This window comes from Dunckerocampus dactyliophorus, chromosome 6 (genome assembly GCF_027744805.1).
Source record: "Dunckerocampus dactyliophorus isolate RoL2022-P2 chromosome 6, RoL_Ddac_1.1, whole genome shotgun sequence".
NCBI classification, from domain to species: Eukaryota; Metazoa; Chordata; class Actinopteri; order Syngnathiformes; family Syngnathidae; genus Dunckerocampus; species Dunckerocampus dactyliophorus.
Genome location: NC_072824.1, coordinates 10,878,057 through 10,900,795, shown reverse-complemented (window position 1 = coordinate 10,900,795; position 22,739 = coordinate 10,878,057). Strand labels below are relative to the sequence as shown.

Below are 22,739 nucleotides of genomic sequence, written 5' to 3'. Positions count from 1 at the left end.
ACATAAGGAGCGCCGCATTATCAGGTACCCCGTTCATTTTGGACAAAATTTAAGACGTTTAGGTGCACCTTATGGTCGTGAAAATACGGTACACCGAACTTTCACATCAGCCAGCTTCCTTAAACTCTGCTACATCGGCATGAGTACCCGTACCCAAGAAGAGCAACGTGACCTGCTTGAATGACTATCGCCCTATAGCACTCACTCCTATTGTTATGAAGTGCTTTGAAAGATTAGTCATGACCCACATCAAAAAGAGCATCCCGGCGGCAACCGTGGACCCTCTACAGTTTGCATATCGCCAGAACCGGTCCACGGATGATGCAGTCAACACTGCCATCCACACAGCCCTTTCTCACCTACAGGGCCAGGACACATACGTCAGAATGCTATTTATAGACTATAGCTCTGCTTTTAATACAGTCAGCCCCCACAAACTCACAGATAAGCTCCTCACACTTGGCCTGTCTCCCTCCCTCTGTAACTGGGTGTTTAACTTTCTCACAGGCAGGACCCAGTCAGTCAGAGTCCACAACCGCACATCCAGCTCAAGAATTGTGAGCACTGGGACCCCACAGGGGTGTGTGCTGAGTCCACTCCTCTACACGCTCTTCACCTACGATTGCGTGGCCTCCCAGAACAACACCAGCATCATTAAATTTGCAGATGACACTACAGTCATCGGACTGATCACTGGTGGTGTTGAAACATCATACAGAAGAGAGGTGGCGGACCTCATAGCTTGGTGTCGTGATAACAATCTCCTTCTCAATACAGATAAGACTAAAGAGATGATCATCGACCCAAGAACAAGGGAAAAGGAGCCGCATAGACCCCTGTTTATTGATGAGACTGAGGTGGAGAGGGTGAAAACCTTCAAGTTCCTTGGCACACACATCAGCGAGGACCTAACCTGGTCTCACAACACCCAACAAATTCTGAAGAAGTCCCAAAGGAGACTGTACTTCCTGAGAAGACTGAGGAAATTTGGCATGTCCACCACAATCCTGAGTTGCTTCTACAGATGCACTATCGAAAGTGTCCTTACCGCCTCCATCACTGTTTGGTACGGTAACTGTACAACACGTGATAGGAAGGCACTCCAGCGGGTGATCAAGACCTCACAGAACATTGTTGGGGCAGCCCTCCCCTCACTGCAAGACATTTATAAATCTAGAGTCCTACGCAGAACACACAACCTCATCAAGGACAGCACACATCCACAACACTCATTATTCACACTCCTACCGTCAGGCAGACGCTACAGGAGTTTGAAGTCCAGGACCACAAGGCTGGCAAACAGCTTTTACCCACAGGCCATCAGGCTCCTCAACGAAGCACTCGCACACGCCGCACGCAACACACGCACACACTCATAGCACTTTATTTATTTATTTATTTGTATTATTTACTTGTATTAATGTCTCGTCTGTTGTTGTTGCTTAATTTATTGGTATATATGTTTATGTGTTTATGTTTCTTATGTTCTTATTCTTTCATTTGTTTTCTTTCTTTTCTTGGGAGAATGAACAGAATAAGATTTTCATTGCATGGTATAACTGCTGTTGTACTATGCACATGACAATAAAACTCTCTTGAATCTTGAATCTTGAATGAGACAGATGTCATTTATTGTTTGAGTTCCATGATTCTGGATTGCTTAGAGGAAGTCTGATGTAGCATCAGATGTAGCATGTTAGTTCTACACCATGAATGTGTGAACGTTAATCATGTTGGTCGTGCACCCTCCTTTGTATCATTGTGTTGCAAATATTGCACTGAGCCGTCCGCTGGTGCTTGCCGTCTTCTTCTTCATTGGTGTTTGAGGCTATTTGTTACGGTCGGCGAAGTGGGCATACAAACTAGGAATCAATATAAAAACATTTGAACAATCCAGGGAGAATCGGAATGTTAGTTCCGGTTCCCATCGCTGCTCGAGACTCGCCCAACCCTAGTCGTGGCTGCATATCTCTAAGTCACTGGTGTGTGAGAGTGACAGGAAGACAAGCTCTGATTCGTTTGAGGAGAAGTCTTTTGGTGTCACCTGTTTGTATCAATCTATGCATCACTGAATATAAAAGACAACTAGTCTTTTTAGGATTTTTTTCTAGGGGGGGAAAAAAAACAGCATACCTGGTCTGGCATTTTTGTGTTACAGCAGGACTTGCAATATTTTCAGTGCACTCCAGTGACAATTGCGTTGAAAAATGGTCCAGGTATCAGTAATATGTATTTTAGGATGAACTTTTAGAAAAACCTGCTAGATTCGAACAAAAGAGGCAGCACCAAGAACATGGCCAAAGTGTATCTTGGTGATTTTATGAGTACCAAGATTTCTAATGCAGTCTGTCCCCCCAAAATACTGCCCTTTTAAAATCTTCCTCAAAAACCTGAAAGTCATCTCTTTTCTCATCAATTCTTTCTAATGATCTGCAGCCAGTGCTACTAATTAAAGGTAAATATCTGCAGCAGCACGCAATACAATAATGTATGCATGTTTACGAGTGAAAGAGTGGAGGGCATATCGTGTCCGTGCTTGTAAATCATGTCCAGCCACATTCCCGCCTTTCGCCGTAAGTGCAAACGCAGCTGAGATTGATCGTCAAACATCCCCTGCTCTTCGGCGACGTGGGCAGAGTGATAGCAAGGTCAAAGCCAAGGACTGGCGCCAATCATTGATGGGCTGCGGAAAGGAGCTTATATGTCACACCACTGCTGCCACCAAGCTGCAAAACATCACCTTAATTACCCAAATGCCACACACGTCTGAGAGAGTCTCTGTATCTTCCATCGTAAAAATGATGGCTTTTCCCTGATATGTTATTTCCTCCTTGTCTTTGTGTTTTATTCCTCAGTAGTTCAGAGGAAGGAAGGTTTGTCTGGTGATGGACAACATGGCCAGAGGCAGCTGCAGAGCCAAGCGCGTGTTGAGTTGAACCCGAACCCCAAGCAGGTGAAGGGATAATTTCACGTCTGTGCTATCTCAGAGGATGGCCTCAGCTGCCAGTGCAAAACAACAAACAAAGAGGAAGCGGTTGCTGCTGGACAGCACGACTGTTCTCCAACCACGAGCAGTAGAGTTGTGCTTTGTTCCACACTGGCTTGGTTACAATTCTAAGAAAGTATTTGAAAGTAATTCATAGCAAAAACTTTCTAGGTCCGTGAGTCACAAGTTTGAGGTTAACTCATTACTCAAATCTAGTGTAACTTACACCCGCATGGAATGTAACCCCAATTTGCTACGACTATATCTGACCTATTATTGACTTTCTATTGGTCAAAATGACTGGGTGGGAAAAGCTTATTTTAACGTGACATACATCACGCCAAGACTGCCACTTGATGGTCACCTCAGGAGCCAAGCGAAAGCTCATAAATAAATAGCAAATCATCTGTCCCAAAATCAGGGATTCATGGAAAGAGTCCTAACTCACCAGCAGGGGTCATCATCTGCTCTTATGCTACACCAGAGCCATCAGCCTCAATAAACCCAAATAAACACATTTGGGCATGCTTGAATGGATGAAACCATCATCATCATCATCATCATCATCATCATCATCACTGACATGTTGGGTGCATGGTGAACGGGAGGGTTGGGTATCGTTATCCAATACTTTTGAAATTATGCTGGTGCTTAAAAAGGTGCCCGGTAAAAAAACGGAAAACATGCAAATTTTGTCTAAAAACATTGCCTTTTTATTTTTACGGAATTTTGTGACATGCCTGTTGAACAGAATAGTAATTTAATACTTAATAATATAAATGAGATGACAACTTATTAAAAAATTCACCAATATCAAATTCACAACAAATTCATAATCACAGCAAAACCAGCAGCAATAAAGAACACGCAGAATGTGCAAAAAACCAACCTTCTTGTGTCGTCTGAATTCCGCTGTTCGTGAATGCACCTCACCGTGACCATGATCAGTGGTTAATGAGGAAGTGTTGTGTTGCTAATATCGAGAGCTACGGCAAAATGTGTGCACGGTGTTGGAATTGAGCACTTCTGTTGATGTGTTGAGGTTGGCACAACAGTTTAAAAAGAGCGTCAGACTCTGTGTGTGTGTCTGTCAGGATGCTACATTACGTACAAGACTTTACTTGCACAATATCAACTTCAAGCACTTGCAGTCATTTACCACCAAAATGAGGCTACCTTTTTTCAGTCTGGTTACTACCATTTACTGTATGTCGACACTGGCACCCTTACGATGGCTTACGAGTTTCAGTAAGCATCCACAGTGCAAAAACCTACATAAAGTACAGTAGAACCTGAATTCTCAAACAGCCTAAAGCTCTTACTTGAAGGTTACTAATGTTAAAATGTTACTTACCACATTGCCTGAACAGTGAAAAGTGAAATTGACCAGGATGACAGAACAGATTTTCTTGGGTGTCTCTGCATTGTTTCACAGGATCAATGAACAACAGGGACAATGCAATTCCCTCTGGGACAGAGGTTTGGAGAACTGGGCAAAAAGCCTAAAGCCTCCAAAATATTTTTTTTTCTTTCTTAATAGGTCAGTCCCTATGGAGGCTTGGGCCAGGGGCGGTATAAGGGGTGGTGGCACCTGTTGCCTGAATGCGGGAACCAACTCTTAAACCTCTTAGAAGCGGTTGGTCACTACGGGAACGGCAGCAGGCCGTGATTGGCCTTGTCTAGCCCTGCTGTGCCCTGGGAGCAACTCTGTCAATAGATGACACACACAGGCACTGTGAAGAGCCACAGAATGAAAATGTCAGAAAAATGCCAAAAAACAGGAATCACAAAATGAATTGATTGTGCAATTCAGGATTATAAAATTAGAGCTTTTAGACACATAACTCTCACTTGCTTTCAGTCATTTCCCAGCTGAAACACCCTGCTCCAGATCCCCTGCAGTGGCTTAAACAGAGGCGGACACTAACGACTCTCTCTTGTCTTTTAAGGTTAACTACAGTAGGAGGGGAGGCAGTGCATAACATCATGTTAGGGGGTTGGACTAGTGGTCAGATGGCTGTGTATTAGCCCAGGCAGAGGGCACTGTTATTACCCTGAATAAAAAACTGTGTGTGTTTAAATTGCCCCAGGTGAGATGTGTGCTGTGATTATGAGAAGTGCTGCTTTTTCCAGCTTCGTAAGCCGAGTACTCACAACTGTGTTAGGTGACTCTCTCTGTGGCAATGCAAAGAAGATTGTAAATCACTGCTTTTACTACCTAGGTCCAAATTTTTTAATGTTAAATGTATAAACATTGTAAGACAGCAAAGGAAACTCCAAAGTGATCTTACCAGTTTCAAAAAGATAGTTTTAAGGCTTTCTATTTCCATCTCAGGTTGTTGGCTGCGATACAGGAACACATTATATGTGTACATCCATAGCCTATGATGTGTCCTGGAGCAGAGTTTCTAAGTTGCAGAACTTTTGTGGCTCAGTTTTTATGTGGAATGACTTTCTTGATGTGACCCTTCCATTGATCCAAAATTTGGACCAGAACCAACCTAGCTATAGTACATGAAACTGTGCCACAACACTTATTAAATTTTTTTTATTGCTTTCATAGGTAATCAAAGAAGCTAAACCTGAAACTAAACTAAATGACGCCAAAGACAAGTGAAGATATAACATTTAAAAGTGGACAACAAATAAAATACATGGAAACTAAGACTTGGTAGACTGGGAGATCATTTCGCATTTCCAACTACAAATTACAACTGTCTTCCTAAAACCATGATCACAGCCTTGGTTTTCCCCAAACCCAGTCACAAGTTTGATGCTAAACATCACCATAACTTGCTGTGACAAAGATCTCAAGACCCGAAACCCACATTTCTAGTCTAAATACCTAGAGGTTGCCAATCTTGGCCGTACTTTATCTAACATCAGTGTTCTCCTCCTGGTTTGAAAGTGTGAGGTCAGTGAAGTGACAAGTGTGCCTCACATTTTGATGACCCAGGGTCAGTGTGAGGCCACTCCTGTGTTTACATTTGAGGTGACGGCACACGCCTCTGTCCCTTTGAAATGTGACAGGGTGAGAGGAATGACAAGATAATCTCCGATTTACGAGGTACAGTAGCTCTCTGGGGGGAGGGGATACCAGCCCAGTGAGACCACTAACAATAAACACAGCAAAGTCACTACAGCCATTTTTAAAATCACATGCAAGGTAAGTTGTGACAAAGCCTAGTGCCTAGGTTCCCAAACTGGCGTATGCGTACCCATAACAATGAAAAACAATTAGCACCTAACACTCACAATCAAAAGTGTGCCTGAATGCCTCACAGCGCAAGGAGAACGGACCGGAAAGGAGACAGCACGAAGTTGGTAATTGCTCTGTGTACATCATATGAAGAAATAAGTAAGTTTGATGATTATTTTGTACATTAAAAGTGTTTCATCTTGAAGATTTCATTTATATTGCTGTCCAGTCCTCGCTGTCCAGTCCCCGCTGTCCAGTCCCCACGCAACAGTGAAAACCACCTGTCATTGTGAGAGGGGATTTCCCCTAAAATGAGGCTTTATCGTTGGTTGTATGCATTTTTGCACTTCAGATACTGCTTTATTGTGATTGTTAAACATTCCCCTTCAATTTGGTATTTTAGATTTAAACCATAGCCATTGTGAGTGAACAAAAAAAGTTATGCTCAAATTCAATCCATTCAAACGGAAGGATGCCAACATCAGAGTAGATTAAAAGACATGTAGGATGATTACTTATCTATTTATCAGTGCTCATGTCAAACTTTTATCAAAATGTAACCATGCAAAATCTTGACCCGGAACTACAGTAAAATGAATTAACCAATTACTTATGTTCAATATTTCTAAAAAAAGATGTATTATGATTACTTATCTATTTATCAGTGCTCATGTGAAACTTGATCAAAATGTGACACACATTTTTGACTCGGAATTACTGTAAAATGAAATAACTAATTAATTATGTTCACTATTTCAAGTTAATTAAGATAAAAATTTCCATGTTTTTTAAATGTGCAGGAGTAGGGGGTACATGGTTTCAGGTCAAATGTCTGAAGGGGTACGCGAATATGAAAAGTTTGGGAACCACTGGTCTAGTATGTTTGTACTTTTGACTAACCAAACTTTGAATTGGTCCATTTATTCAGTGACTTTACCCACTACTTTCCAGAGTACACGACTGGCCTCAGGCAGGTAGAGAGGGGGAAGGAAGCAGAGCAGTCCAAACAACCTCTGAAAGTCCTGCAGCGTGAATCATAGGGACACTTCATTGGTGTCATGGTCAGTTTACTGTCCTGCTCTGGGACGTATTTGTGGCTTCATTCTCTCACCGAGATATTTGCGGCCATCTGGGTAATTACGATTTTGATGTCATCCGTTTTATAACCATCAGTTGGGCTTGCTGCAGGTCAACTCACTGTGTAGCATGAGGAGTCTTCCATAACCACGCCAGAATACTTTCTACCAAACGATACCCTAAAAATAACACGAAGAACCTACTAAATTTTTGTATGATCACACTAGATGACTCTTGAAAATGATATGTGAGATTCAAGTCTTTGATTCATATCGATAACCACGGTCCCTCACAATCTCCAAAACACACGTTTTCACTTGCTTTCTCCCATTCTTAATAAATCTCTCCTACCTGTAGTCCACTTGACACCATACCTTAATTCAATCTGTTTTGTATACAAGTGTCAATTATTGTTATAAATGACACTTGTTCCTGTTTATGTCAAGGGTGAGGACACAACCTGGACAATGATTAAGACTCAATCCAAACACATACAGAAAGTAAAAATGAATCAGAAAGCAATAGTATGAAATTTAAATGAATGCTTTGACGTAAAAAGGGCCTATTTTGTCCAAGCAGAATGTGTGTTACAAGCTAGAGAAGAGCGACTCCTCCTTCCTCTTCAAGCTACTTCCCCTCCCCCATTCTGTGTAAAAACAAATCTCCTTTTCTGCTCTGAGCCTGAAACTATTGAGTCAACAAATGTCACTGCAAGCAAGGCAGTGGCTGGTGGAAAAGAGGAGGGGTCTGCATCTAAGCTCCAGCTGTATCTAAAGGCCGATTATTTTCAAACCCACCTGTTGTTAGTGGAGGATTAAAAAGTAATTGTGAAAAACTAGGGTGTTGGTGTTCTGCAAAATGTTCAGTTGTTTGTGTTTATGTAAATTACACAACAGAAGCTGCTACCCTTGTTCAAACAAGCTTAGGTTTTAGTACTTGCTCTATCGTAGCACATTTGGTAACTTAATATAGTGGTTTAAAGTCCTAGACGGCTTTCCCACTCTGCTGTCTATCTCATACAAATCCACGTGGCCAGTGTCAACAGGAGGAGGGTCTTGGCAGGCGCACTGAGAAAAAAATGCAGCCTGCATGAGGGCTGGAGCGTTGTCTTACGCCTCACTCTAAAAATGAACAAGCCAGCCAGCCAGCCAGCAGGCCAGCCAGCCGAAGCGTACCAAAATAAGACACAGCCCGTGGAAATGAGTCCATCGCTAAACTGGTAGCACTCCAAACTGGCCCGGTATCTGATTGTTACTGCAATGCTCTCAAAACATTGGCGCTGTTACACTGTCAGAGAGAAAATTGCATAACTGGTGGCTGATACTAGAAAGAAAATGGAAGGCAGTCAATGCATCGACAGTCAAAAAGGAGGGAAAAAAAGAAGCCACTGGGCTTCCTCCTTGAGAGACACAAGGGGTGGAGACATCTACGCTGCCACAGTTAGACAGTTGAGACCAGTGCAATATTTAACAAAAAGTGGGGGGTGGAGTCCTGTCCTGAATCCACTCCATTGCTTGAGGGCAGCCATCATAGTGTTCACTATTGTGTGCGGCTGAGGGAAGAAGAAAAAGAGAGGAGGGTGCACAAAGGGGGGGAAAGAAAACCTGTCCCTTTGTGTGGGAAAGACTCAGCAGGAAAGTGATTTGGTGACTATTTGAGTTTGCCGGCGAAGCAAGGCTCTTCCCCCCGACCCGCACATTCTTTTGTCAACTCTGCGTGCCTCGACTGCCTTAAACCAGAGTCAAATATATTGCGATTCTCCGGCCGGCAAACAGCGACACCCCGGCTATTCCTGATGATGAGCGCAAGCGTCAGACTGGTTTGCATGAATATTGATGTGGAGGATAGTCTGTTTCATAGAAGAACAGAAGGAAGCAAGATGGCTGCCCTTTAGGATTTGTAAAAGAGGAGATCCAGACGGTTTGTTGGAATTTCTACAAAGTGGAGGGACGCAAAAGAAGGTGAGGATTTGCAGAGAGGGTTAATGATCTGCTCACCCTTTTCTCTTATACACTGGGTGTATTTTTTGGAGCTTTTGAGAGTCAGGCAAGAAACAGCTAACGTCCCCCACCGCAAAAGCAAGAGCCAGCATAATAAGGAGGGGATTTTAGATAAAGCTACTCCAACATGGCTGACATTTTTCATTCTTTTTTCACCAGCTGAAACTAATAGAGCTTTCTTGTTTTCTTTTGAGCCCTGCGTTCAAAGTGCTTGCTGATTTTGAATACATAATGGAACATTTGTATTCTTCTGACGGCTTGTTAAGTTTTTCCATACGCACATACTGCTTTCTGTTGCCTCTCCTTCTGAGCATTCCATTTAATTTTTAAAGGTATGTTTAAAAGGGTGTGTACTGAATGGAGAATGTGTGCATTTGGTATCTGATTTTTCAACAAACTGTCCTTATACTCTGTTAAATGCATCTGTATCTGTAGCTTTCTTTGCATATCTCTGTTTGACTATGTATCTGTTACCACAGTTTTGTGTACAGACTATTTAAGGGAGTAAAAGTCCAAGCTGGACTGTAGCAAAGTAGCAAATACCTTCTGGCTTTGTGTATCTCAGTGAATCAGCTTCCATTGCTTTCACTGCTGAATGACAAGCAGACACAAAGGCAAATCCCTTTGAGAGGCAAGAGAAAGGACAATTTTGGAGGCAAAGAGTGCAGTGGAGGCAGAGAAGGTCAGAAAGCTGAGACCTAAGAAACTCTATCCGAACACACCATTAACTTCAAGCAACAGGAATTCTGTGGCTTGTTTATCCTTTTCTATATTTGAGATAGTAGAAAGTAGCTGTTTAAATGTTTAGTTAAATGTATCTCCAGTCAAACAAATTTTTAGGATATATATATATATATATGAATGTATATACACACTTTTTAAATGTATATAAAAAGTGCATGTGTGGTGGCAATTGTGTACCAAAACAGCATGGCAGCAAACTGATAAAGAGTGTGATAATGATTTGCATTGCAATTAGTGCTTCTATGTCACAATAACATGTACATTCAGATGTATTAACTGGTGTTAGGCCTAACATTAACAGCACCTGGCTAATTAGTTATTTTTTCTGCATTCACAAAGTGTCACTTAATGATTAACATCTAAATGGCCCATTAGAGTATAACAGATCTCCCCTCTGTTTGTGTATTAGACTTGTGTATTCTACAGGCTGCAGTTGAAATGTTGCTCCAATGTGCCTTGGGTAAATGCTAATGGCTACCTGCTGTAAGGTAGAGAATTATGACTGACTTAACTGGGCAATTTAACAAAACAGTGTTGGTTGTCAAAATGTTAATGTAGTGCACAATACAGGACGTTTTGCTTGTCTTTCAGCAATGCGAAAAATGCAGTCCTCACTAAAGAAGTATTTAACTTAAATTATATTGCACTATTATATTATATTGTAGACACCTCATATAGTGTCAACACAAGGTGTTTCTGCACAGATATACGCATGCATTTGTAATGTAATCAGAATACAGTGCTTTAAATAATTTTAAAGTCAAAGTTCTGTCACTTATGTAACTTGTGGATTTAATGTATTTTCACAGTTTTTTTTGCTATGCATTTGGCACTAAAACGTATGCATGGTTTGCATGGTTGCCCATTAAGCCCTTTTGTTTTCAGGCAATGTGTACATTTGCAACACCAGATGCCATATTACATGTGTCCTCACGAGAATCTACGTTGCTGCTGTTACATCAGCACCTGATAAGGCACCCGGAACATGAGTGGGGGGAAGGGCCATGTATATCAATCGCATTCAAATTGCAGCACTCATCTATCCACACCTCCAGATAAAGCTGTGTGGTTGGATTGCTCCTTCGTCATGGGTGTAAGTTCTCTTTATGTAACTCCCATGGCAAAGACAATATCACCTTAAGAGAAGAATGTCCAGTTGCCATAGCGTTCCACAACAATGCTGGCCACTTACAATACCCAAGCACTCACCCAGGCCCTCACCTCTGACCCTGCTCTGTCCAGCCCAAGCATCATATTTCCACCCAGAGGTAGTTTCACAAATAACAGACAGAATCAAGCGCAGTGGAAGGTTAGACATTTCAGATTGCACTACTTGCTGGCTGGTCAAAGCATGACTGCTTTCCTGAGACAAAATGGTGATATAGAGAGTGCGGTATTGATTTTTTTACTATTGATTTTCCTCATGTGCTATTGAGGGGTTGTTTTGCTATACAAGGATGGGAGTGCAGTACAAGAAGACATGTTTTCAGCAAAAGAACTGTAGTGTGTCTGTCATGTTTGCACATATCAGACATCCATACTAAGACATTTAAAACCTGTAGTGAACAGGAGCTTGATGAATAATTAATAATACAGTAATCCCTCATTACCGTGGTTAATTGGTTCCACTTATCACCTGACCGTGATAAGCCAATTTCCGCAAAGCAGGATTCCTTACTTATACATTGAATATTTTCATAGTTAGAGCATAGAAAACCTGTTTACAAAGTTCTGAATACGTTTATCATTATTAGAGCCATCTAGACAAGAATTAAGAGAACCACTGTCATGTTTACTTTATTCATATTACCCAATACAGTATACATAATTAGAAAAAGCCATTTATGACATAAATAAGACTCGCGCTTGTGTGTTGCAATAAATGTGTTCTGGACGTGTGGCGGACAGGAAGTGACATTGGAGGTTCAGAGTTGAGTTTTAGCTTGGAGTGGATTTTGACCGCAATAGTAGCCCATGTTTTTATTATGATTATTATTACTATGATTATTGTCATTATTATTGTGGCTGTTGTGAGATAATTCAAACCTGCAATGAAACCCTGTTGTTCTGGCGATCAAGTCTGATGCTTTTGTGCCTCCCTGAACATTAGAGTAACATTACTGGCACCTAGTTACCTGTGTAGAATCCGACATAGCATTATGTATTTGAATGCGTCTTTCTTCCATTGTATTTGTAATTTAGTTCATTTAGCCATTTTTATCCTCGAAAATGCTTAATTTAGGCAAACAATACGGAAAATTTGCTTAAATATGCATAACAATGTATTCAATTACAAAACAGCATGCTTTATTAATTTACATATTTTTCAAAAACCGTGATAGGATAAAGTTGAAAAATTCAGACCAGGATGTGGCGAGGGATGACTGTAATGCGTAACAAGTGAAATTTAACGTGTCACTAAGTTTTAATGAGGGGAAGGTGCAAACTGATATCCTTCTTCAAATCCTTAAGATACTATTGGTTGTTAAGTAATTAAAGCCACATTATAAAGTCAAATGAGGCATAATTATAATTACAGAGTAAGCTACAAGTTTCTGTTTAAGCGAGCAGGGTGACCAGGGCAAGTGTGAGTGATACGGGCCCTGTAACCATGTATCGATGTCTGGATTTACCCTGAGTGTTGAGACGGCGAGGGCAGTGACGGAAAACCTTCCTCCACATGAGCGCACGCACATGGCCGCTCTGTTTACAAACACTACCCTCACGTTCGGTAGCGTGGCAAGCGAGTGGTTATGTAAGCATCCCAAATTAAACACTATCTTTATTCGCCCGGTACCAGGCTTTGACGATTCTCGAGCACACTGTTTTTACTATTTCTGCTATGTGAAGCTGGGTTTGAAAAATATAAAGTCACGTTATTTGGAGAATAACATGGACATCCTCAGAAAAGGACTGACTTGCCTAAAAAATGTGTAGACATTACGCTTTGCAAGAAGTAAAACCTTTGGAGCCTAAACAAAGTGTGTCAGCATTTTTATACATATGGTAATTCATTTTTTTCCAATATTTTGGGGATTTATGACAAAGGCAGCCATTTACTCTGTTGCATACACCCTGCACTTTCAGTGGTGTTCACGGTCATCTAAACAACTGCATGTGTAGCCCGTTTGCCCTTTCCCAAAATGTCTGTCACATACAGAGGGTTCCATTGCTAGAAGCTGTCATTGAAAAGGTTAGGCCCCATGGCCCCCTGTTGTCCATACATGAAACACAAAGACAGACAGATGGTCCTAAATGACATTCAGAAGCATAACCCAACCAAAGGCTTTGAATGACATCACCGACTACGTCTGTCAACCTTCAAGCCGTTCGAGCCCATTATGAGGTTTTCAAGTGGAATGAAGCAATCCAGCAACTGGTGCCTTTTGAACTGGACCAAAGTAAATGACACTGGTTTTGCATCTATGTGACAAGGGGAGTGTTTCAGCTCAACTTCAGACTGGGAGTGATTTTGCAACAACATCCTTTCTTATGATGGTACATAACGACTCAAGTCATGTAAAGTAGCTCCTCAATGTTGGTCATTTCTGATCAAGCGATGACAAAACCGATTCAAAGACTAGGCTACTGTTAACATACTACATTTATACTGTACGTATTAAGTTTTTTATGGGGGTGTGAACACTCTATTCAACTCTGTGTGTTAGTCAGTGAAAATAGGAATCACTCCGAATACAAAAAGGAAATCAGATTGTTTAGTTTTGCATCAACAAGTCAGTATGCCTTAGCTCAGACTTTTGTAAAAATGTTATCTAGTGTACCAAAAATTTTGTCTATTCAGAAGTAGGTCTGACATGCGTGTTGAGTGCCATGTTTATATTTTCCTTCCATAATACTTCTATTTCCTGTTTATGTTGAAGATGGCCATTTAATTAATTTTGCAACACATTTTTGAAAAATAAACATTTCTCTCTACAAGTGAAGGCTTCTACCTAATGGACAAAGTAACACTGACAGTTGAATTTATTAATCACTTTGCTTTTTGTACCAATTCATGACTCATACTAGTTACAGGAAAAATGAATAGGGTCAACATGTAGGACTCTCCTTTTATTCCTATTCATTTTCAGTAAAACATAGCTATGCAAATTGTTGTCAAATATAATTTCTAAAGGTGTATATTTGGCACTCATGTTTTATCACCATGGTAGATGTACAAAACATATGTGCACACCGCAGCAAACTAGCCTATTCTGCAGTCAGTAGTGTCGGGGTAATGTTCAGACCAGATGGTCTTTGGAGCGCTTGTAAGATGGTAACCATGACTACCATGTAGTCTGAAATAAATTAACTTTTCTCTGTGCACAGTTCATCAAGTTAGTCAGATATATTGACTGTTGCACAGACAAAAGGAGGAGGGCAAGAAGACAATAAGCTTGGAAGGGGACATGCAGCTTTGTAATGGGTTCGGGGTACGCTGGAGGGGTTGGACGCTCAGCAGCAGACGTCTTAATCAGCCTCCATGTGATAAAGCTTTAAGACAGAGGAAAGGGATTTAGACTAAATGTGCATTCTTTGCACAGAGGGTTTGATAATCATGGCATGGGCTTGCTTTCATGAAGAGTCTCTTCCAGTTTCAGCTGATTAAACAAGAAAGATCCAAGACAAACTGATTAATAGCGTTCTAGGCTAAGGTTCAACTGTGGTTTACTATCAGCAGTGACCTCCTCTGGAACACATTAATCTGACAAAAGACACCATGACACTGAGATATTTTGGTTTACATTTAGAGATGCTCTTTTACTCATGACAGCATTGAATTTAATGGTCTTGGTTTTAGCCAAATATCTAGATCACTACTTGCTGAAAGAAAAATCATCAAAAATATAACTTCCTAGGATAATAGAATAAAAAATTATATGGTTTTTCGTTTCCGTCAAACCTAAATTCTAAAAATGTAAAACCAAACACCTACAGTATACATGATCAACTTTTTTACCGTTTCAGCAGTATATGGACTTTTACATCTCTTAATTATTACTATGAAGGCTTGGTCTAACCTACTTCTGTTAATTTAAAGCTGTTAGCAGTTCAGCCAGTTCAGCTGGTTCAGGCAGTTCAGCCTCGCCCCTTACAGGCAGTAAAAACCACTCCTGTCCTTCCATCTTTAAAAAGTTAAAACAAAATCAATTACCTCAAAATCCACAGTGGTTCTTTTCGGGAAAACATCTACAGTAATGTATCGTTTCCCCTGTCTCCTCATTTTAATTGACAAAACCCAGAATTTCCTTGTGGACCAACAAAATAACAAACCATTAGGGCGATTTGGCCCATGTTTTTTGTGGAATGAGCTCTTGGATGGATAGTTAGATGTCCAAAGGATTCTTTCCAACGCTTACTGTACATAAAAACATGTTTGTATGTTTTTCTTCTATCTGGAGGGGGCCACCTTGATTACAGAGCTTAAGTTTCGCAAATGGAAATCAGTGGTTCTCTTGCTTACTAACAAACGCCTTACCTTGGAGATAAACCTTGGAGATAAATACTCTGGTGTACAGTAGTATAGAAAGAGACATTTGCACAAGCTGTTCTTGTTCCAAAACTATAAAGTATTGACTAAAAACCCTTTTGCGAAACAATATAATTAAAAAAAAATAGCTCATATTAGCTTAAAATTGTTTATAAAAAGCAAATAAGTCGAGATATACAGTAAATAAAACACATAAATGCAATTAGATCAAATAGACCAAAAGCAGCAGTAGGACAAAGGCAGCAAAAGGGAATCTCTCAGCCAAGTGAACTACATCTGTTTTGCATTAGACATAAAGAACAATTTCTTTCCCTTTTTGAGGCAAGAGGAGGCTCTCCCGAGAGCAAATTACAAACAGGGGAGAATGTCATCTGCTTTGCGACTATATCCATCAAACACTTATTCTTGTCTGAAAAAATGTAAGAAGAAAATGAGGATGAACAATTTGTGTATCTGCCTGTGTGGCATTTACATAATACTATTCTATTTTTAAGGCTTGTTTAAAAAAAACAAAAAACATGACAGTCAATGTGAGATCATTCTCTCACCTTAAAATATGAAAACATTGTCAATATCCCAAATAATTGCTGTTCATATTTGATGTTAAAGTAGTTCTCATAGTACCTCAAACCAGACTAGTTATCTTTGCCTTTTATATCATTGCGTTCAGCAAAACAGACCAAATATATGATATTATAACCATAACTGAATTTCTCAATCTTTTTCAGTGAGCCCTCATGTGAGGAAAAGACAGAAAAACACCATAAACACAGTTGCTTTAGGCTCTCACATGGTCCAGCCACTGTATCACAATGTTGAAAGTAGGCCAGTCCAAGCTTCAAAAAGCAACTGTTCTCGTGTACCTGATTGCAAATGTAGACCTGATCTTGTTCATGAGTCACATTTCCTCTTCCTTGGCTGTAAAGGAAACCAAGAACCTTGACATCTGCCTTCCAGAACTCCCCATAAGTCTGTAACATTGTAGCATTGCTTACAAACAAGGAGATCGCATCTCCAAACAGAACACATCAAAAGTTACTCGTTACTCAACAGAGAAATGAGAGGAGATTACTATCTGCAATGACAAATACAAATCTCACTCCCCAGAAGAAGCCTGGACTAAGTCTTTGAAGGGGAAGAAAAAAGTTAGTGACAATTATTTGGCCAAACATTCCAACACAACTGTTTAAGATAGAGAAGTAGGGATGAGCACAAAAATATAAAAAATAAAGAAACTTTGGCCAAATGTGCTATTAATTTTGGGATAACACTGTCATGTTTCATTAATTTCAGTAATGTATTTCTACTCAGTGCACAATATTAATGTGGAGGAATGAAAAGATAGAGATGCAGATAGAGGAGGCTTGTATTCCCTAACAACAGCAGAGAGGTATGATTTGCTCATACCAACAGTAAGAGTGGCCATGTGAGGTACATTGTAAAGCAACAGTGCGCCATGTGACGCAAATCACAAGTGTGAGCAGCCTGACCAAGTAAGTTGGCGAGATGTAGAGCATAAATGATCATCTGTGCTTACATGCCTGACTAGCAGTTGACAGTAAGCACATAAGAGCGACAAAAGTACTTTATGAACTGTGACTGAGTTTGTTCTCTTAAGCTGTCAGACAATTGACTTTCTCAACACTGTAGACCTAATGACCCTCAGTTTTTCTTACAAAAGTGTCATTCCACACTGCCAATCATCACATAGGTCATAATATTTAAAACCTACCCAAAACTTTACAGGAACTTTCTGGAGGAATCATGGCTACGAGTGGCCATCTGGTTAAACTGGCTGGAGGGATAAGGGGGAGAATTGAGGGGAGAAAGAGGGGAATGCGGAGAGATAAAGTTTGCATTGTCAGCTGGAATGCCAAGTTGTGCAAATGTTGTCATAGGTTGTACGGTTTGCACAGTACATCTCTATATTTAGGGGAGGAATTTAAAACCCTCTAGGATACAAATGATCTGACCTAATTTCATCTGCAGGGGTTAAGGATGAGATTTCACTGGCACACGAGGTAAGATTATATACTCACTACCGTAGAATGTGCTCAGGGAGAGAATGTTGTCTGTAAACAGCTGTCACAAATGAGGAATCTCCTTGAAATCTAGCAAAATCTCTTGCATATAGGGTATTTTTGGACTGTGCCATAAAGCAGTATGGAGACTTGACAAATGTTTGATTTATTGTGCTGCTCTGCACTGCCAAGTATTTTCTTCAGCAGGAACAACCTTACTGCCAAGGTCTAAACCTGAACGATAGGGACTGGAGTCTCCTCGCAGCTGTTGTGAGGGGCGAATGTCACATACGGCTGCCAAGTCACGGCAAATAGTCGGCATGAACTATGGACACTCATATTTCACTGTCTTCTTTGTGGGAAAAAAACCCAATGTGTGTCTAGTGCAATACGCTTTGTTAATGAGTTGTGTAATGTATTGAAAATAATTCTACTTAAGTGAGGACTGAAGACAAGAAAATCTGTTTTGCATACATACTTGTACAGGACAATCTATTGGATGGAAATTGTACAATTTTTTTCAAGCAAGCTTTATAAACACATGCTTTATTTTTAAAATGGCATAAGAATTCACCAATTATTGCACAGCTACTGTCTTATTTTTCCAGAATGATCAAACTGTCTCCAAAAGTCCAGCCGTTACCCTCAGCCTGACGAGCTGCTGTTTATCGCCGCAAACCCCTAACTCCAAAGGCTACAGTCATAAGTGGCGACTGACTATCCAGATTTCTACAACAGCACAAAAGTGCTCATGACACCAAAAAAAGTCAAAAAAAAAAAAAAACAATAACAAAATGAATGTGCTCACACAATAAAACATTTTTGTCATACTGCTGTCATAACTATGAAATAGTACTGAAATGAGGTGGTGGTTTTAATACAATTTTGCCCCCTCCCACGTGAGTTTTCTGAACAGACGGCATCTTGGTTGTGACATCACTGCCAGACTACGTTACAGGAACCAGATTCAAACACACGCAGCCGTGAACTCTCAGCAAAGACAAGAAAGTGACATATTCACACCAATAACATTCACTGCTGTGATAATTATGATAAAACACACACAAAAAAATGTCCACAAGTATATTTTTTTGACTGTCAGTATGTGAATAGATCAAGTAAAAATCAATATGTATTTACTTCCTGAAACTGACAGGGCAAGATAGGCTAGAAAGACAAATGACTGCAAGCAATTCAGGTCTAGGAAACTTACGGGTGACACGGCAACCTGATGCAAACAAGCACAGCAATGAACACACGCAAAGAAAGTAACACAACAATAATAACATTCACTATTATTGTGTTGTGAGGCGTACTACAACACAAAATGATGTTGACTGTTGAGTCAAGTCTTATCCAACATACTGGGACCTGTATTTCAATCATTCTTAGTGGGGATAAAGTCAGGAGATCGGGTGTTGCCTTATCCTTGTACAATAAGTATATACTATCATGTAGCAACTTAACTACAACGCGCACCTAGCTACTGCGGCAGTTGGGAATTAACACCGCATTAGCAGCCAGCACTAGGCTGGCTACTATAGAGAATACTAGCAGGAGAAATGTGAATTGACCTGCTGCCACCTTGGCACGTTTTTCCACTGTTGAATGTCTTGTGGGTTTTTGACTTTTTATTGACATTTGTCCCACAAAGTTTGGCGATCTGACAAGCCGAGTGGTGTCTTTTAGAAATGGACCACAACAGTTGAGAAAGCACTGGAGTGAACGTGAAGGTCCAGGTAGGACTGTCTGGTGTAGACATCACTTGATCCGCCTCCTCCAAACCCGGAATAATATATATATATATATATATATATATATACACACACACAACACCGCTTAAAAAAATAAAGGGAACACTCAATTCACACACAGTGAAAACTGCTGCGCTGTTATTCAAACTGTCCACTTTGGAAGCAACACGGATTGACAATGAATTTCACATGCTGTTGAGCAAATGGAATAGACAACAAGTGGTGTCTTTTTCCACTTTAATTTTGAGTGTGACTCCAAATCCAGAGCTGCATGGGTTAATACATTTGATTTCAGTCGATAATTTTTGTGTGAATTTGTTGTGTAAAGACGAAAATATTTAAAAATAATATTTCATTAATTGAGATCTAGGATGTGATATTTTAGTGTTCCCTTTATTTTTCGAGCAGTATATACTGTGTGTATATATATATATATATATATATATATATATAAAAACAGTATATACATATATATATATATATTTTTTTTTTATGTAAATACTTCAATAATCAAGTAAAGTACACATTCAAACACAGCAAATGTGATTTTGAAGTATTTTCAATTATTTTGAATTATTTTTCACGGCGTAAATAAGAATAATGTGTTTTGGTGTCATGAGCACTTTAAAAGCTAGGTTTATAAGTGCACTGGCAAGATGACAGGCTTACTGAGAGGGAAGTAGATAAATGACAAATAATGGTGTGCTGCAACCTGTGTGTAATTACATGAGAGAGAGGAAGAAATAAAAACTTCTGCAGACAAACAGCCCACTACAAGCGAAGAAAGTTAAATCATTTCAAACTGTATGTGCAAATTTCCTTTCAGTTTTAGATCAAACAAATTTAAATATTACTCAATGACAACACAATTGAACATAAAATGTAGTTTTTAAATGAAACAAACCTACGTGGCCCTGTGTGAAAAAGTGATTGCCCCCTAAACCTAACTGGTTGGGCCACCCTTAGCAGCAACAACTGCAATCAAGAGTTTGCGAGAACTTGCAGTGAGTCTCCTACAGCACTGTGGAGGAATGTTGGCCACTCATCTTTGCAGTATTGTTGTAATTCAGCTACATTGGAGGGTTTTTGAGCATGAAGCGCCTTTTTAAGGTCATGCCACAGCATCTAAACAGCATTCATGCCAGGACGTTGTCAAAGCCACTCCAAAGTCTTCATTTTGCTTTGCTTCAGGTGTTTTGGATCATTGTCGCGTTGCAGAGCCCAAGTTTGTTTCATCTTGAGGTAACGAACAGATGGCCACATATTCTCCTTCAGGATTTTTTTGTAGACAGCAGAATTCATGGTTCCATTTATCACTGCAAGTCTTCCAGGTCCTGAAGCAGCAAAACAGCCCCAGACCCTCACACTACCACCACATTTTACTGTTGGTATGATGTTCTCTTTCTGAAATGCAGCATTATTTTTACACCAGATATAACGGGACACACACCTTCCAAAAAGTTCAACTTTTGTCTTGTCAGACAAAGTTTTCTGGCAAAATTGAGACAAGCCTGAATGTTCTTTTTGTTCAGAAGTGGTTTTCATCTTGGAACTCTGCTATGCAGGGCGTTTTTGCCAAGTGTCTTTCTTATGGTGGAGTCATGAACACTGACCTTAACTGAGGCAGGTGAGGCCTGCAGTTTTTTGGATGTTGTTGTGGGATCTTTTGTGACCTCTTGGATGAGTCGTCACTGCGCTCTTGGGGTCATTTTGGTTGGCTGGCCACTCCTGGGAAAGTTCACCAATGATCCATGTTTTCGCCATTTGTGGGTAATGGCTCTCACTGTGGTTCGCTGTAGTCCCACAGCTTTAGAAATGGCTTTATAACCTTTTCCACACTGATGGATCTCAATCTCAGTTATGTTTTCACGAGGTGCAATCACTTTTTCACAGAGGGCCATGTAGGTTTTGATTTTTTTCTCCCTTAATAATAAAAAGTGCACATTGTGTTCAGTTTTGTTGTCATTAACTAATATTTAAATTTGTTTGATGATCTGAAACATTTAAGTGTCACAAACATGCAAAAAAGTAAGAAATCAGGAAGGGGGAAAACCTTTTTTCACACCACTGTAAATGCCAAAGTAAAATATCAGTGGGGCATACTGTATTTGTGGGTGCAATGCTAGTGCACGTTTGTATGTATGTGTGCAAACGGGCCCTCATTCAGCTGGGATCTCTGGCTTTGTCCTAGGTTCACAAAGATTATTTTTTTTTAGTTGTCAGAGTGGGTGTACCCAACTGTGACAAGCTGCTTGGTTCCACTCGGTACTTTGTAAATCCCGGAGAGTCCTGCAGGAATGGAGCTACACTCAAAGCAGCCCAGTGTTAACCTCTTGACTTACTAGTTGATTTACATAGCACCAGACAAAACAACGGGAAAGTCACATGAGGTTGGGAAGTGGTAGTCAACCACTTACCTAATTTGTATTATTTTATTTATTTTTATTTTGCTTAGTCAAATAAATGTAAAAGTTCTGAGGAAAAAAGAAGAATACTTAATGTTTTTATATTTAAAAGAAAAATCACTTTATAGATTATTATTGTTTTTTAGTAACACCAGGTACACAATACTAATACTGTATTTATATTTTAGAAATGCCACACTGAAATCCAGAAGTAAATGCAGTTCAGTTAATGACAAGTCATTTGAATTGAAAAGTAAAAATAATGAAATTATTCATTATTGCTTCATATAACTACAGTTGTATCTACACATGTTGCCAAACATGTGTAGATACTTTCATACTTTCATACAAATTTTCATCCTTATGCAATAAAAGTTAAAGTAATTGACCTGCAGTTTTTGTTTGAGGTATGCTGCTTCCCCTCCCACCTGCAAACAGTCTGAATGCTTTTTTTTTTTTGTTATGTTAGCAAGAGACACTTGCTTGGCTCGTTAGTGGGAGATTAAGGACTTCAATTTTGGGACACTATGGAGCTACAGATGCCAAAGAGCTAGTGACACAGACAGTGGAATCATTCTACCAGCTCATCCTTAGTTTCTCAGTGCCCTATATTTTATATGTTGACACTCTCAAATCAGGTCAACTGTGTGATGACAGTGACAAAATGATGTTGACTGTTGAGTCAAGTCTTATCCAACATACCTGTACTTCCATCACTCTCAGTGGGCATAAAGTCAGGAGATCGGGTGTTGCCCTATCCTTGTACAATAAGTATATACTTTCTTGTGCTGTTTGAACCACTCTTTCACTGTTTAAGCCTTTGTATTCTAATTTATCTAGTATTGTCAACAGTACCTCAGCTTAAGTTTAAACCTTATAAATTCAAGCATTGTCAACAAATTATTTCTGTGTCATCACAAAGGAAATAAGTCTTGAAGAAGAACCATTTCATAGTCTCCCTTGGGGAAATATTTGTTCATAGCCAGGGTGAGGGTTGTGAAAACGCAACCTGATGCACTTGGGAGAAGAAACTGGTCCCAGGTCTTCTGGAGTTTTGCCTTG

General features: G+C 40.0%; 1 protein-coding gene across 1 annotated transcript in view; it reads left to right on the top strand.

The window, feature by feature from the left end:
* The first annotated feature begins 8,782 nt into the window (after positions 1-8,782).
* Positions 8,783-22,739, top strand: part of tet2 (tet methylcytosine dioxygenase 2) — a 28,894-nt gene continuing 14,937 nt past the window's right edge. The window contains exon 1 of the mRNA XM_054778002.1: positions 8,783-9,223. The gene's annotated coding sequence lies outside the window, so the exon portion shown is untranslated. The remainder of the gene's footprint in view (positions 9,224-22,739) is intronic.